The sequence below is a fragment of the Strix aluco genome, unplaced genomic scaffold (assembly GCF_031877795.1).
Source record: "Strix aluco isolate bStrAlu1 unplaced genomic scaffold, bStrAlu1.hap1 HAP1_SCAFFOLD_95, whole genome shotgun sequence".
NCBI lineage: Eukaryota > Metazoa > Chordata > Aves > Strigiformes > Strigidae > Strix > Strix aluco.
This window is the reverse complement of record NW_027436640.1, coordinates 66341-80008: the sequence shown is the minus strand read 5'-3', so window position 1 is coordinate 80008 and position 13668 is coordinate 66341.

Below are 13668 nucleotides of genomic sequence, written 5' to 3'. Positions count from 1 at the left end.
CCTTTCCCCAGTGCTCTGCAAGCTCTCCAGAACAACAGCAAATCTGGGGCTCTGTGCTTTCTTTTGTTCTGAACAAGTGTTAGTGTTTTCTGCAGAAAAGCGATTCTGCGAAGCAATGTGAACACTTCTGCTTCCCAGGCACAGAGAAGGTGCTAGCAGGGAATTCTCTGCCTGCCTTTCCCCAGTGCTCTGCAAGCTCTCCAGAACAACAGCAAATCTGGGGCTCTGTGCTTTCTTTTGTTCTGAACAAGTGTTAGTGTTTTCTGCACAAAAGCGATTCTGCGAAGCAACGTGAACACTTCTGCTTCCCAGGCACAGAGAAGGTGCTAGCAGGGAATTCCCTGCCTGCCTTTCCCCAGTGCTCTGCAAGCTCTCCAGGACAACATAAAATCTGGGGCTCTGTGCTTTCTTTTGTTCTGAACAAGTGTTAGTGTTTTCTGCAGAAAAGCGATTCTGCGAAGCAATGTGAACACTTCTGCTTCCCAGGCACAGAGAAGGGGCTAGCAGGGAATTCTCTGCCTGCCTTTCCCCAGTGCTCTGCAAGCTCTCCAGGACAACATAAAATCTGGGGCTCTGTGCTTTCTTTTGTTCTGAACAAGTGTTAGTGTTTTCTGCAGAAAAGCGATTCTGCGAAGCAATGTGAACACTTCTGCTTCCCAGGCACAGAGAAGGGGCTAGCAGGGAATTCTCTGCCTGCCTTTCCCCAGTGCTCTGCAAGCTCTCCAGGACAACATAAAATCTGGGGCTCTGTGCTTTCTTTTGTTCTGAACAAGTGTTAGTGTTTTCTGCAGAAAAGCGATTCTGCGAAGCAATGTGAACACTTCTGCTTCCCAGGCACAGAGAAGGGGCTAGCAGGGAATTCTCTGCCTGCCTTTCCCCAGTGCTCTGCAAGCTCTCCAGGACAACATAAAATCTGGGGCTCTGTGCTTTCTTTTGTTCTGAACAAGTGTTAGTGTTTTCTGCACAAAGGCGATTCTGCGAAGTAATGTGAACACTTCTGCTTCCCAGGCACAGAGAAGGTGCTAGCAGGGAATTCTCTGCCTGCCTTTCCCCAGTGCTCTGCAAGCTCTCCAGAACAACAGCAAATCTGGGGCTCTGTGCTTTCTTTTGTTCTGAACAAGTGTTAGTGTTTTCTGCACAAAAGCGATTCTGCGAAGCAACGTAAACACTTCTGCTTCCCAGGCACAGAGAAGGTGCTAGCAGGGAATTCTCTACCTGCCTTTCCCCAGTGCTCTGCAAGCTCTCCAGGACAACATAGAATCTGGGGCTCTGTGCTTTCTTTTGTTCTGAACAAGTGTTAGTGTTTTCTGCACAAAGGCGATTCTGCAAAGCAATGTGAACACTTCTGCTTCCCAGGCACAGAGAAGGTGCTAGCAGGGAATTCTCTGCCTGCCTTTCCCCAGTGCTCTGCAAGCTCTCCAGAACAACAGCAAATCTGGGGCTCTGTGCTTTCTTTTGTTCTGAACAAGTGTTAGTGTTTTCTGCACAAAAGCGATTCTGCGAAGCAACGTAAACACTTCTGCTTCCCAGGCACAGAGAAGGTGCTAGCAGGGAATTCTCTGCCTGCCTTTCCCCAGTGCTCTGCAAGCTCTCCAGGACAACATAAAATCTGGGGCTCTGTGCTTTCTTTTGTTCTGAACAAGTGTTAGTGTTTTCTGCACAAAAGCGATTCTGCGAAGCAATGTGAACACTTCTGCTTCCCAGGCACAGAGAAGGGGCTAGCAGGGAATTCCTTGCCTGCCTTTCCCCAGTGCTCTGCAAGCTCTCCAGGACAACATAGAATCTGGGGCTCTCTGCTTTCTTTTGTTCTGAACAAGTGTTAGTGTTTTCTGCACAAAGGCGATTCTGCAAAGCAATGTGAACACTTCTGCTTCCCAGGCACAGAGAAGGTGCTAGCAGGGAATTCTCTGCCTGCCTTTCCCCAGTGCTCTGCAAGCTCTCCAGAACAACAGCAAATCTGGGGCTCTGTGCTTTCTTTTGTTCTGAACAAGTGTTAGTGTTTTCTGCACAAAAGCGATTCTGCGAAGCAACGTAAACACTTCTGCTTCCCAGGCACAGAGAAGGTGCTAGCAGGGAATTCTCTGCCTGCCTTTCCCCAGTGCTCTGCAAACTCTCCAGAACAACAGCAAATCTGGGGCTCTGTGCTTTCTTTTGTTCTGAACAAGTGTTAGTGTTTTCTGCAGAAAAGCGATTCTGCGAAGCAATGTGAACACTTCTGCTTCCCAGGCACAGAGAAGGGGCTAGCAGGGAATTCTCTGCCTGCCTTTCCCCAGTGCTCTGCAAGCTCTCCAGAACAACAGCAAATCTGGGGCTCTGTGCTTTCTTTTGTTCTGAACAAGTGTTAGTGTTTTCTGCACAAAAGCGATTCTGCGAAGCAACGTAAACACTTCTGCTTCCCAGGCACAGAGAAGGTGCTAGCAGGGAATTCTCTGCCTGCCTTTCCCCAGTGCTCTGCAAGCTCTCCAGGACAACATAAAATCTGGGGCTCTGTGCTTTCTTTTGTTCTGAACAAGTGTTAGTGTTATCTGCAGAAAAGCGATTCTGCGAAGCAATGTGAACACTTCTGCTTCCCAGGCACAGAGAAGGTGCTAGCAGGGAACTCTCTGCCTGCCTTTCCCCAGTGCTCTGCAAGCTCTCCAGAACAACAGCAAATCTGGGGCTCTGTGCTTTCTTTTGTTCTGAACAAGTGTTACTGTTTTCTGCAGAAAAGCGATTCTGCGAAGCAATGTGAACACTTCTGCTTCCCAGACACAGAGAAGGTGCTAGCAGGGAATTCTCTGCCTGCCTTTCCCCAGTGCTCTGCAAGCTCTCCAGGACAACAGCAAATCTGGGGCTCTGTGCTTTCTTTTGTTCTGAACAAGTGTTAGTGTTTTCTGCACAAAGGCGATTCTGCGAAGCAATGTGACCACTTCTGCTTCCCAGGCACAGAGAAGGTGCTAGCAGGGAATTCTCTGCCTGCCTTTCCCCAGTGCTCTGCAAGCTCTCCAGGACAACATAAAATCTGGGGCTCTGTGCTTTCTTTTGTTCTGAACAAGTGTTAGTGTTTTCTGCAGAAAAGCGATTCTGCGAAGCAATGTGAACACTTCTGCTTCCCAGGCACAGAGAAGGTGCTAGCAGGGAATTCTCTGCCTGCCTTTCCCCAGTGCTCTGCAAGCTCTCCAGGACAACATAAAATCTGGGGCTCTGTGCTTTCTTTTGTTCTGAACAAGTGTTAGTGTTTTCTGCACAAAGGCGATTCTGCGAAGCAATGTGAACACTCCTGCTTCCCAGGCACAGAGAAGGTGCTAGCAGGGAATTCCCTGCCTGCCTTTCCCCAGTGCTCTGCAAGCTCTCCAGGACAACATAAAATCTGGGGCTCTGTGCTTTCTTTTGTTCTGAACAAGTGTTAGTGTTTTCTGCACAAAAGCGATTCTGCGAAGCAACGTAAACACTTCTGCTTCCCAGGCACAGAGAAGGTGCTAGCAGGGAATTCTCTGCCTGCCTTTCCCCAGTGCTCTGCAAGCTCTCCAGGACAACATAAAATCTGAGGCTCTGTGCTTTCTTTTGTTCTGAACAAGTGTTAGTGTTTTCTGCAGAAAAGCGATTCTGCGAAGCAATGTGAACACTTCTGCTTCCCAGGCACAGAGAAGGTGCTAGCAGGGAACTCTCTGCCTGCCTTTCCCCAGTGCTCTGCAAGCTCTCTAGGACAACAGCAAATCTGGGGCTCTGTGCTTTCTTTTGTTCTGAACAAGTGTTAGTGTTTTCTGCACAAAAGCGATTCTGCGAAGCAACGTAAACACTTCTGCTTCCCAGGCACAGAGAAGGGGCTAGCAGGGAATTCTCTGCCTGCCTTTCCCCAGTGCTCTGCAAGCTCTCCAGAACAACAGCAAATCTGGGGCTCTGTGCTTTCTTTTGTTCTGAACAAGTGTTACTGTTTTCTGCACAAAGGCGATTCTGCGAAGCAACGTAAACACTTCTGCTTCCCAGGCACAGAGAAGGTGCTAGCAGGGAATTCTCTGCCTGCCTTTCCCCAGTGCTCTGCAAGCTCTCCAGGACAACAGCAAATCTGGGGCTCTGTGCTTTCTTTCGTTCTGAACAAGTGTTAGTGTTTTCTGCACAAAAGCGATTCTGCGAAGCAACGTAAACGCTTCTGCTTCCCAGGCACAGAGAAGGTGCTAGCAGGGAATTCTCTGCCTGCCTTTCCCCAGTGCTCTGCAAGCTCTCCAGAACAACAGCAAATCTGGGGCTCTGTGCTTTCTTTTGTTCTGAACAAGTGTTAGTGTTTTCTGCACAAAAGCGATTCTGCGAAGCAATGTGAACACTTCTGCTTCCCAGGCACAGAGAAGGTGCTAGCAGGGAATTCCCTGCCTGCCTTTCCCCAGTGCTCTGCAAGCTCTCCAGGACAACATAAAATCTGGGGCTCTGTGCTTTCTTTTGTTCTGAACAAGTGTTAGTGTTTTCTGCAGAAAAGCGATTCTGCGAAGCAATGTGAACACTTCTGCTTCCCAGGCACAGAGAAGGTGCTAGCAGGGAATTCTCTGCCTGCCTTTCCCCAGTGCTCTGCAAGCTCTCCAGGACAACATAAAATCTGGGGCTCTGTGCTTTCTTTTGTTCTGAACAAGTGTTAGTGTTTTCTGCACAAAAGCGATTCTGCGAAGCAATGTGAACACTCCTGCTTCCCAGGCACAGAGAAGGTGCTAGCAGGGAATTCCCTGCCTGCCTTTCCCCAGTGCTCTGCAAGCTCTCCAGGACAACATAAAATCTGGGGCTCTGTGCTTTCTTTTGTTCTGAACAAGTGTTAGTGTTTTCTGCAGAAAAGCGATTCTGCGAAGCAATGTGAACACTTCTGCTTCCCAGGCACAGAGAAGGGGCTAGCAGGGAATTCTCTGCCTGCCTTTCCCCAGTGCTCTGCAAGCTCTCCAGAACAACAGCAAATCTGGGGCTCTGTGCTTTCTTTTGTTCTGAACAAGTGTTAGTGTTTTCTGCACAAAAGCGATTCTGCGAAGCAACGTAAACACTTCTGCTTCCCAGGCACAGAGAAGGTGCTAGCAGGGAATTCTCTGCCTGCCTTTCCCCAGTGCTCTGCAAGCTCTCCAGGACAACATAAAATCTGGGGCTCTGTGCTTTCTTTTGTTCTGAACAAGTGTTAGTGTTTTCTGCACAAAAGCGATTCTGCGAAGCAACGTAAACACTTCTGCTTCCCAGGCACAGAGAAGGTGCTAGCAGGGAATTCTCTGCCTGCCTTTCCCCAGTGCTCTGCAAGCTCTCCAGGACAACATAGAATCTGGGGCTCTGTGCTTTCTTTTGTTCTGAACAAGTGTTAGTGTTTTCTGCACAAAGGCGATTCTGCAAAGCAATGTGAACACTTCTGCTTCCCAGGCACAGAGAAGGTGCTAGCAGGGAATTCTCTGCCTGCCTTTCCCCAGTGCTCTGCAAGCTCTCCAGAACAACAGCAAATCTGGGGCTCTGTGCTTTCTTTTGTTCTGAACAAGTGTTAGTGTTTTCTGCACAAAGGCGATTCTGCGAACTAATGGGAACACTTCTGCTTCCCAGGCACAGAGAAGGTGCTAGCAGGGAATTCTCTGCCTGCCTTTCCCCAGTGCTCTGCAAGCTCTCCAGAACAACAGCAAATCTGGGGCTCTGTGCTTTCTTTTGTTCTGAACAAGTGTTAGTGTTTTCTGCAGAAAAGCGATTCTTGCGAAGCAATGTGAACACTTCTGCTTCCCAGGCACAGAGAAGGTGCTAGCAGGGAATTCTCTGCCTGCCTTTCCCCAGTGCTCTGCAAGCTCTCCAGGACAACAGCAAATCTGGGGCTCTGTGCTTTCTTTTGTTCTGAACAAGTGTTACTGTTTTCTGCACAAAAGCGATTCTGCGAAGCAATGTGAACACTTCTGCTTCGCAGGCACAGAGAAGGTGCTAGCAGGGAATTCTCTGCCTGCCTTTCCCCAGTGCTCTGCAAGCTCTCCAGAACAACAGCAAATCTGGGGCTCTGTGCTTTCTTTTGTTCTGAACAAGTGTTAGTGTTTTCTGCAGAAAAGCGATTCTGCGAAGCAATGTGAACACTTCTGCTTCCCAGGCACAGAGAAGGGGCTAGCAGGGAATTCTCTGCCTGCCTTTCCCCAGTGCTCTGCAAGCTCTCCAGAACAACAGCAAATCTGGGGCTCTGTGCTTTCTTTTGTTCTGAACAAGTGTTAGTGTTTTCTGCACAAAAGCGATTCTGCGAAGCAACGTAAACACTTCTGCTTCCCAGGCACAGAGAAGGTGCTAGCAGGGAATTCTCTGCCTGCCTTTCCCCAGTGCTCTGCAAGCTCTCCAGGACAACATAGAATCTGGGGCTCTGTGCTTTCTTTTGTTCTGAACAAGTGTTAGTGTTTTCTGCACAAAGGCGATTCTGCAAAGCAATGTGAACACTTCTGCTTCCCAGGCACAGAGAAGGTGCTAGCAGGGAATTCTCTGCCTGCCTTTCCCCAGTGCTCTGCAAGCTCTCCAGAACAACAGCAAATCTGGGGCTCTGTGCTTTCTTTTGTTCTGAACAAGTGTTAGTGTTTTCTGCACAAAGGCGATTCTGCGAACTAATGTGAACACTTCTGCTTCCCAGGCACAGAGAAGGTGCTAGCAGGGAATTCTCTGCCTGCCTTTCCCCAGTGCTCTGCAAGCTCTCCAGAACAACAGCAAATCTGGGGCTCTGTGCTTTCTTTTGTTCTGAACAAGTGTTAGTGTTTTCTGCAGAAAAGCGATTCTGCGAAGCAATGTGAACACTTCTGCTTCCCAGGCACAGAGAAGGTGCTAGCAGGGAATTCTCTGCCTGCCTTTCCCCAGTGCTCTGCAAGCTCTCCAGGACAACAGCAAATCTGGGGCTCTGTGCTTTCTTTTGTTCTGAACAAGTGTTACTGTTTTCTGCACAAAAGCGATTCTGCGAAGCAATGTGAACACTTCTGCTTCCCAGGCACAGAGAAGGGGCTAGCAGGGAATTCTCTGCCTGCCTTTCCCCAGTGCTCTGCAAGCTCTCCAGGACAACATAAAATCTGGGGCTCTGTGCTTTCTTTTGTTCTGAACAAGTGTTAGTGTTTTCTGCACAAAGGCGATTCTGCGAAGCAATGTGAACACTCCTGCTTCCCAGGCACAGAGAAGGTGCTAGCAGGGAATTCCCTGCCTGCCTTTCCCCAGTGCTCTGCAAGCTCTCCAGGACAACATAAAATCTGGGGCTCTGTGCTTTCTTTTGTTCTGAACAAGTGTTAGTGTTTTCTGCAGAAAAGCGATTCTGCGAAGCAACGTAAACACTTCTGCTTCCCAGGCACAGAGAAGGTGCTAGCAGGGAATTCTCTGCCTGCCTTTCCCCAGTGCTCTGCAAGCTCTCCAGGACAACATAAAATCTGGGGCTCTGTGCTTTCTTTTGTTCTGAACAAGTGTTAGTGTTTTCTGCAGAAAAGCGATTCTGCGAAGCAATGTGAACACTTCTGCTTCCCAGGCACAGAGAAGGTGCTAGCAGGGAACTCTCTGCCTGCCTTTCCCCAGTGCTCTGCAAGCTCTCTAGGACAACAGCAAATCTGGGGCTCTGTGCTTTCTTTTGTTCTGAACAAGTGTTAGTGTTTTCTGCACAAAAGCGATTCTGCGAAGCAACGTAAACACTTCTGCTTCCCAGGCACAGAGAAGGGGCTAGCAGGGAATTCTCTGCCTGCCTTTCCCCAGTGCTCTGCAAGCTCTCCAGAACAACAGCAAATCTGGGGCTCTGTGCTTTCTTTTGTTCTGAACAAGTGTTACTGTTTTCTGCACAAAGGCGATTCTGCAAAGCAACGTAAACACTTCTGCTTCACAGGCACAGAGAAGGTGCTAGCAGGGAATTCTCTGCCTGCCTTTCCCCAGTGCTCTGCAAGCTCTCCAGGACAACAGCAAATCTGGGGCTCTGTGCTTTCTTTCGTTCTGAACAAGTGTTAGTGTTTTCTGCACAAAAGCGATTCTGCGAAGCAACGTAAACACTTCTGCTTCCCAGGCACAGAGAAGGTGCTAGCAGGGAATTCTCTGCCTGCCTTTCCCCAGTGCTCTGCAAGCTCTCCAGAACAACAGCAAATCTGGGGCTCTGTGCTTTCTTTTGTTCTGAACAAGTGTTAGTGTTTTCTGCACAAAAGCGATTCTGCGAAGCAATGTGAACACTTCTGCTTCCCAGGCACAGAGAAGGTGCTAGCAGGGAATTCCCTGCCTGCCTTTCCCCAGTGCTCTGCAAGCTCTCCAGGACAACATAAAATCTGGGGCTCTGTGCTTTCTTTTGTTCTGAACAAGTGTTAGTGTTTTCTGCAGAAAAGCGATTCTGCGAAGCAATGTGAACACTTCTGCTTCCCAGGCACAGAGAAGGGGCTAGCAGGGAATTCTCTGCCTGCCTTTCCCCAGTGCTCTGCAAGCTCTCCAGGACAACATAAAATCTGGGGCTCTGTGCTTTCTTTTGTTCTGAACAAGTGTTAGTGTTTTCTGCACAAAGGCGATTCTGCGAAGCAATGTGAACACTTCTGCTTCCCAGGCACAGAGAAGGGGCTAGCAGGGAATTCTCTGCCTGCCTTTCCCCAGTGCTCTGCAAGCTCTCCAGAACAACAGCAAATCTGGGGCTCTGTGCTTTCTTTTGTTCTGAACAAGTGTTAGTGTTTTCTGCACAAAGGCGATTCTGCGAACTAATGTGAACACTTCTGCTTCCCAGGCACAGAGAAGGTGCTAGCAGGGAATTCTCTGCCTGCCTTTCCCCAGTGCTCTGCAAGCTCTCCAGGACAACATAAAATCTGGGGCTCTGTGCTTTCTTTTGTTCTGAACAAGTGTTAGTGTTTTCTGCACAAAAGCGATTCTGCGAAGCAATGTGAACACTCCTGCTTCCCAGGCACAGAGAAGGTGCTAGCAGGGAATTCCCTGCCTGCCTTTCCCCAGTGCTCTGCAAGCTCTCCAGGACAACATAAAATCTGGGGCTCTGTGCTTTCTTTTGTTCTGAACAAGTGTTAGTGTTTTCTGCAGAAAAGCGATTCTGCGAAGCAATGTGAACACTTCTGCTTCCCAGGCACAGAGAAGGGGCTAGCAGGGAATTCTCTGCCTGCCTTTCCCCAGTGCTCTGCAAGCTCTCCAGGACAACATAAAATCTGGGGCTCTGTACTTTCTTTTGTTCTGAACAAGTGTTAGTGTTTTCTGCACAAAGGCGATTCTGCGAAGCAATGTGAACACTTCTGCTTCGCAGGCACAGAGAAGGTGCTAGCAGGGAATTCTCTGCCTGCCTTTCCCCAGTGCTCTGCAAGCTCTCCAGAACAACAGCAAATCTGGGGCTCTGTGCTTTCTTTTGTTCTGAACAAGTGTTAGTGTTTTCTGCAGAAAAGCGATTCTGCGAAGCAATGTGAACACTTCTGCTTCGCAGGCACAGAGAAGGTGCTAGCAGGGAATTCTCTGCCTGCCTTTCCCCAGTGCTCTGCAAGCTCTCCAGAACAACAGCAAATCTGGGGCTCTGTGCTTTCTTTCGTTCTGAACAAGTGTTAGTGTTTTCTGCAGAAAAGCGATTCTGCGAAGCAATGTGAACACTTCTACTTCCCAGACACAGAGAAGGTGCTAGCAGGGAATTCCCTGCCTGCCTTTCCCCAGTGCTCTGCAAGCTCTCCAGGACAACATAAAATCTGGGGCTCTGTGCTTTCTTTTGTTCTGAACAAGTGTTAGTGTTTTCTGCACAAAAGCGATTCTGCGAAGCAATGTGAACACTTCTGCTTCCCAGGCACAGAGAAGGTGCTAGCAGGGAATTCTCTGCCTGCCTTTCCCCAGTGCTCTGCAAGCTCTCCAGAACAACAGCAAATCTGGGGCTCTGTGCTTTCTTTTGTTCTGAACAAGTGTTAGTGTTTTCTGCAGAAAAGCGATTCTGCGAAGCAATGTGAACACTTCTGCTTCCCAGGCACAGAGAAGGTGCTAGCAGGGAATTCCCTGCCTGCCTTTCCCCAGTGCTCTGCAAGCTCTCCAGGACAACATAAAATCTGGGGCTCTGTGCTTTCTTTTGTTCTGAACAAGTGTTAGTGTTTTCTGCAGAAAAGCGATTCTGCGAAGCAATGTGAACACTTCTGCTTCCCAGGCACAGAGAAGGGGCTAGCAGGGAATTCTCTGCCTGCCTTTCCCCAGTGCTCTGCAAGCTCTCCAGGACAACATAAAATCTGGGGCTCTGTGCTTTCTTTTGTTCTGAACAAGTGTTAGTGTTTTCTGCAGAAAAGCGATTCTGCGAAGCAATGTGAACACTTCTGCTTCCCAGGCACAGAGAAGGGGCTAGCAGGGAATTCTCTGCCTGCCTTTCCCCAGTGCTCTGCAAGCTCTCCAGGACAACATAAAATCTGGGGCTCTGTGCTTTCTTTTGTTCTGAACAAGTGTTAGTGTTTTCTGCACAAAAGCGATTCTGCGAAGCAATGTGAACACTTCTGCTTCCCAGGCACAGAGAAGGTGCTAGCAGGGAATTCCCTGCCTGCCTTTCTCCAGTGCTCTGCAAGCTCTCCAGGACAACATAGAATCTGGGGCTCTGTGCTTTCTTTTGTTCTGAACAAGTGTTAGTGTTTTCTGCACAAAGGCGATTCTGCAAAGCAATGTGAACACTTCTGCTTCCCAGGCACAGAGAAGGTGCTAGCAGGGAATTCTCTGCCTGCCTTTCCCCAGTGCTCTGCAAGCTCTCCAGGACAACAGCAAATCTGGGGCTCTGTGCTTTCTTTTGTTCTGAACAAGTGTTAGTGTTTTCTGCACAAAGGCGATTCTGCGAAGCAATGTGAACACTTCTGCTTCCCAGGCACAGAGAAGGGGCTAGCAGGGAATTCTCTGCCTGCCTTTCCCCAGTGCTCTGCAAGCTCTCCAGAACAACAGCAAATCTGGGGCTCTGTGCTTTCTTTTGTTCTGAACAAGTGTTAGTGTTTTCTGCACAAAGGCGATTCTGCGAACTAATGTGAACACTTCTGCTTCCCAGGCACAGAGAAGGTGCTAGCAGGGAATTCTCTGCCTGCCTTTCCCCAGTGCTCTGCAAGCTCTCCAGGACAACATAAAATCTGGGGCTCTGTGCTTTCTTTTGTTCTGAACAAGTGTTAGTGTTTTCTGCACAAAAGCGATTCTGCGAAGCAATGTGAACACTCCTGCTTCCCAGGCACAGAGAAGGTGCTAGCAGGGAATTCCCTGCCTGCCTTTCCCCAGTGCTCTGCAAGCTCTCCAGGACAACATAAAATCTGGGGCTCTGTGCTTTCTTTTGTTCTGAACAAGTGTTAGTGTTTTCTGCAGAAAAGCGATTCTGCGAAGCAATGTGAACACTTCTGCTTCCCAGGCACAGAGAAGGGGCTAGCAGGGAATTCTCTGCCTGCCTTTCCCCAGTGCTCTGCAAGCTCTCCAGGACAACATAAAATCTGGGGCTCTGTACTTTCTTTTGTTCTGAACAAGTGTTAGTGTTTTCTGCACAAAGGCGATTCTGCGAAGCAATGTGAACACTTCTGCTTCGCAGGCACAGAGAAGGTGCTAGCAGGGAATTCTCTGCCTGCCTTTCCCCAGTGCTCTGCAAGCTCTCCAGAACAACAGCAAATCTGGGGCTCTGTGCTTTCTTTTGTTCTGAACAAGTGTTAGTGTTTTCTGCAGAAAAGCGATTCTGCGAAGCAATGTGAACACTTCTGCTTCGCAGGCACAGAGAAGGTGCTAGCAGGGAATTCTCTGCCTGCCTTTCCCCAGTGCTCTGCAAGCTCTCCAGAACAACAGCAAATCTGGGGCTCTGTGCTTTCTTTCGTTCTGAACAAGTGTTAGTGTTTTCTGCAGAAAAGCGATTCTGCGAAGCAATGTGAACACTTCTACTTCCCAGACACAGAGAAGGTGCTAGCAGGGAATTCCCTGCCTGCCTTTCCCCAGTGCTCTGCAAGCTCTCCAGGACAACATAAAATCTGGGGCTCTGTGCTTTCTTTTGTTCTGAACAAGTGTTAGTGTTTTCTGCACAAAAGCGATTCTGCGAAGCAATGTGAACACTTCTGCTTCCCAGGCACAGAGAAGGTGCTAGCAGGGAATTCTCTGCCTGCCTTTCCCCAGTGCTCTGCAAGCTCTCCAGAACAACAGCAAATCTGGGGCTCTGTGCTTTCTTTTGTTCTGAACAAGTGTTAGTGTTTTCTGCACAAAGGCGATTCTGCGAACTAATGTGAACACTTCTGCTTCCCAGGCACAGAGAAGGTGCTAGCAGGGAATTCTCTGCCTGCCTTTCCCCAGTGCTCTGCAAGCTCTCCAGGACAACATAAAATCTGGGGCTCTGTGCTTTCTTTTGTTCTGAACAAGTGTTAGTGTTTTCTGCACAAAAGCGATTCTGCGAAGCAATGTGAACACTCCTGCTTCCCAGGCACAGAGAAGGTGCTAGCAGGGAATTCCCTGCCTGCCTTTCCCCAGTGCTCTGCAAGCTCTCCAGGACAACATAAAATCTGGGGCTCTGTGCTTTCTTTTGTTCTGAACAAGTGTTAGTGTTTTCTGCAGAAAAGCGATTCTGCGAAGCAATGTGAACACTTCTGCTTCCCAGGCACAGAGAAGGTGCTAGCAGGGAATTCTCTGCCTGCCTTTCCCCAGTGCTCTGCAAGCTCTCCAGGACAACAGCAAATCTGGGGCTCTGTGCTTTCTTTTGTTCTGAACAAGTGTTAGTGTTTTCTGCACAAAAGCGATTCTGCGAAGCAATGTGAACACTTCTGCTTCCCAGGCACAGAGAAGGGGCTAGCAGGGAATTCTCTGCCTGCCTTTCCCCAGTGCTCTGCAAGCTCTCCAGGACAACATAGAATCTGGGGCTCTGTGCTTTCTTTTGTTCTGAACAAGTGTTAGTGTTTTCTGCACAAAGGCGATTCTGCGAACTAATGTGAACACTTCTGCTTCCCAGGCACAGAGAAGGTGCTAGCAGGGAATTCTCTGCCTGCCTTTCCCCAGTGCTCTGCAAGCTCTCCAGGACAACAGCAAATCTGGGGCTCTGTGCTTTCTTTTGTTCTGAACAAGTGTTAGTGTTTTCTGCACAAAGGCGATTCTGCGAAGCAATGTGAACACTTCTGCTTCCCAGGCACAGAGAAGGGGCTAGCAGGGAATTCTCTGCCTGCCTTTCCCCAGTGCTCTGCAAGCTCTCCAGAACAACAGCAAATCTGGGGCTCTGTGCTTTCTTTTGTTCTGAACAAGTGTTAGTGTTTTCTGCACAAAGGCGATTCTGCGAACTAATGTGAACACTTCTGCTTCCCAGGCACAGAGAAGGTGCTAGCAGGGAATTCTCTGCCTGCCTTTCCCCAGTGCTCTGCAAGCTCTCCAGAACAACAGCAAATCTGGGGCTCTGTGCTTTCTTTTGTTCTGAACAAGTGTTAGTGTTTTCTGCACAAAAGCGATTCTGCGAAGCAATGTGAACACTCCTGCTTCCCAGGCACAGAGAAGGTGCTAGCAGGGAATTCCCTGCCTGCCTTTCCCCAGTGCTCTGCAAGCTCTCCAGGACAACATAAAATCTGGGGCTCTGTGCTTTCTTTTGTTCTGAACAAGTGTTACTGTTTTCTGCACAAAAGCGATTCTGCAAAGCAATGTGAACACTTCTGCTTCCCAGGCACAGAGAAGGGGCTAGCAGGGAATTCTCTGCCTGCCTTTCCCCAGTGCTCTGCAAGCTCTCCAGGACAACATAAAATCTGGGGCTCTGTACTTTCTTTTGTTCTGAACAAGTGTTAGTGTTTTCTGCAC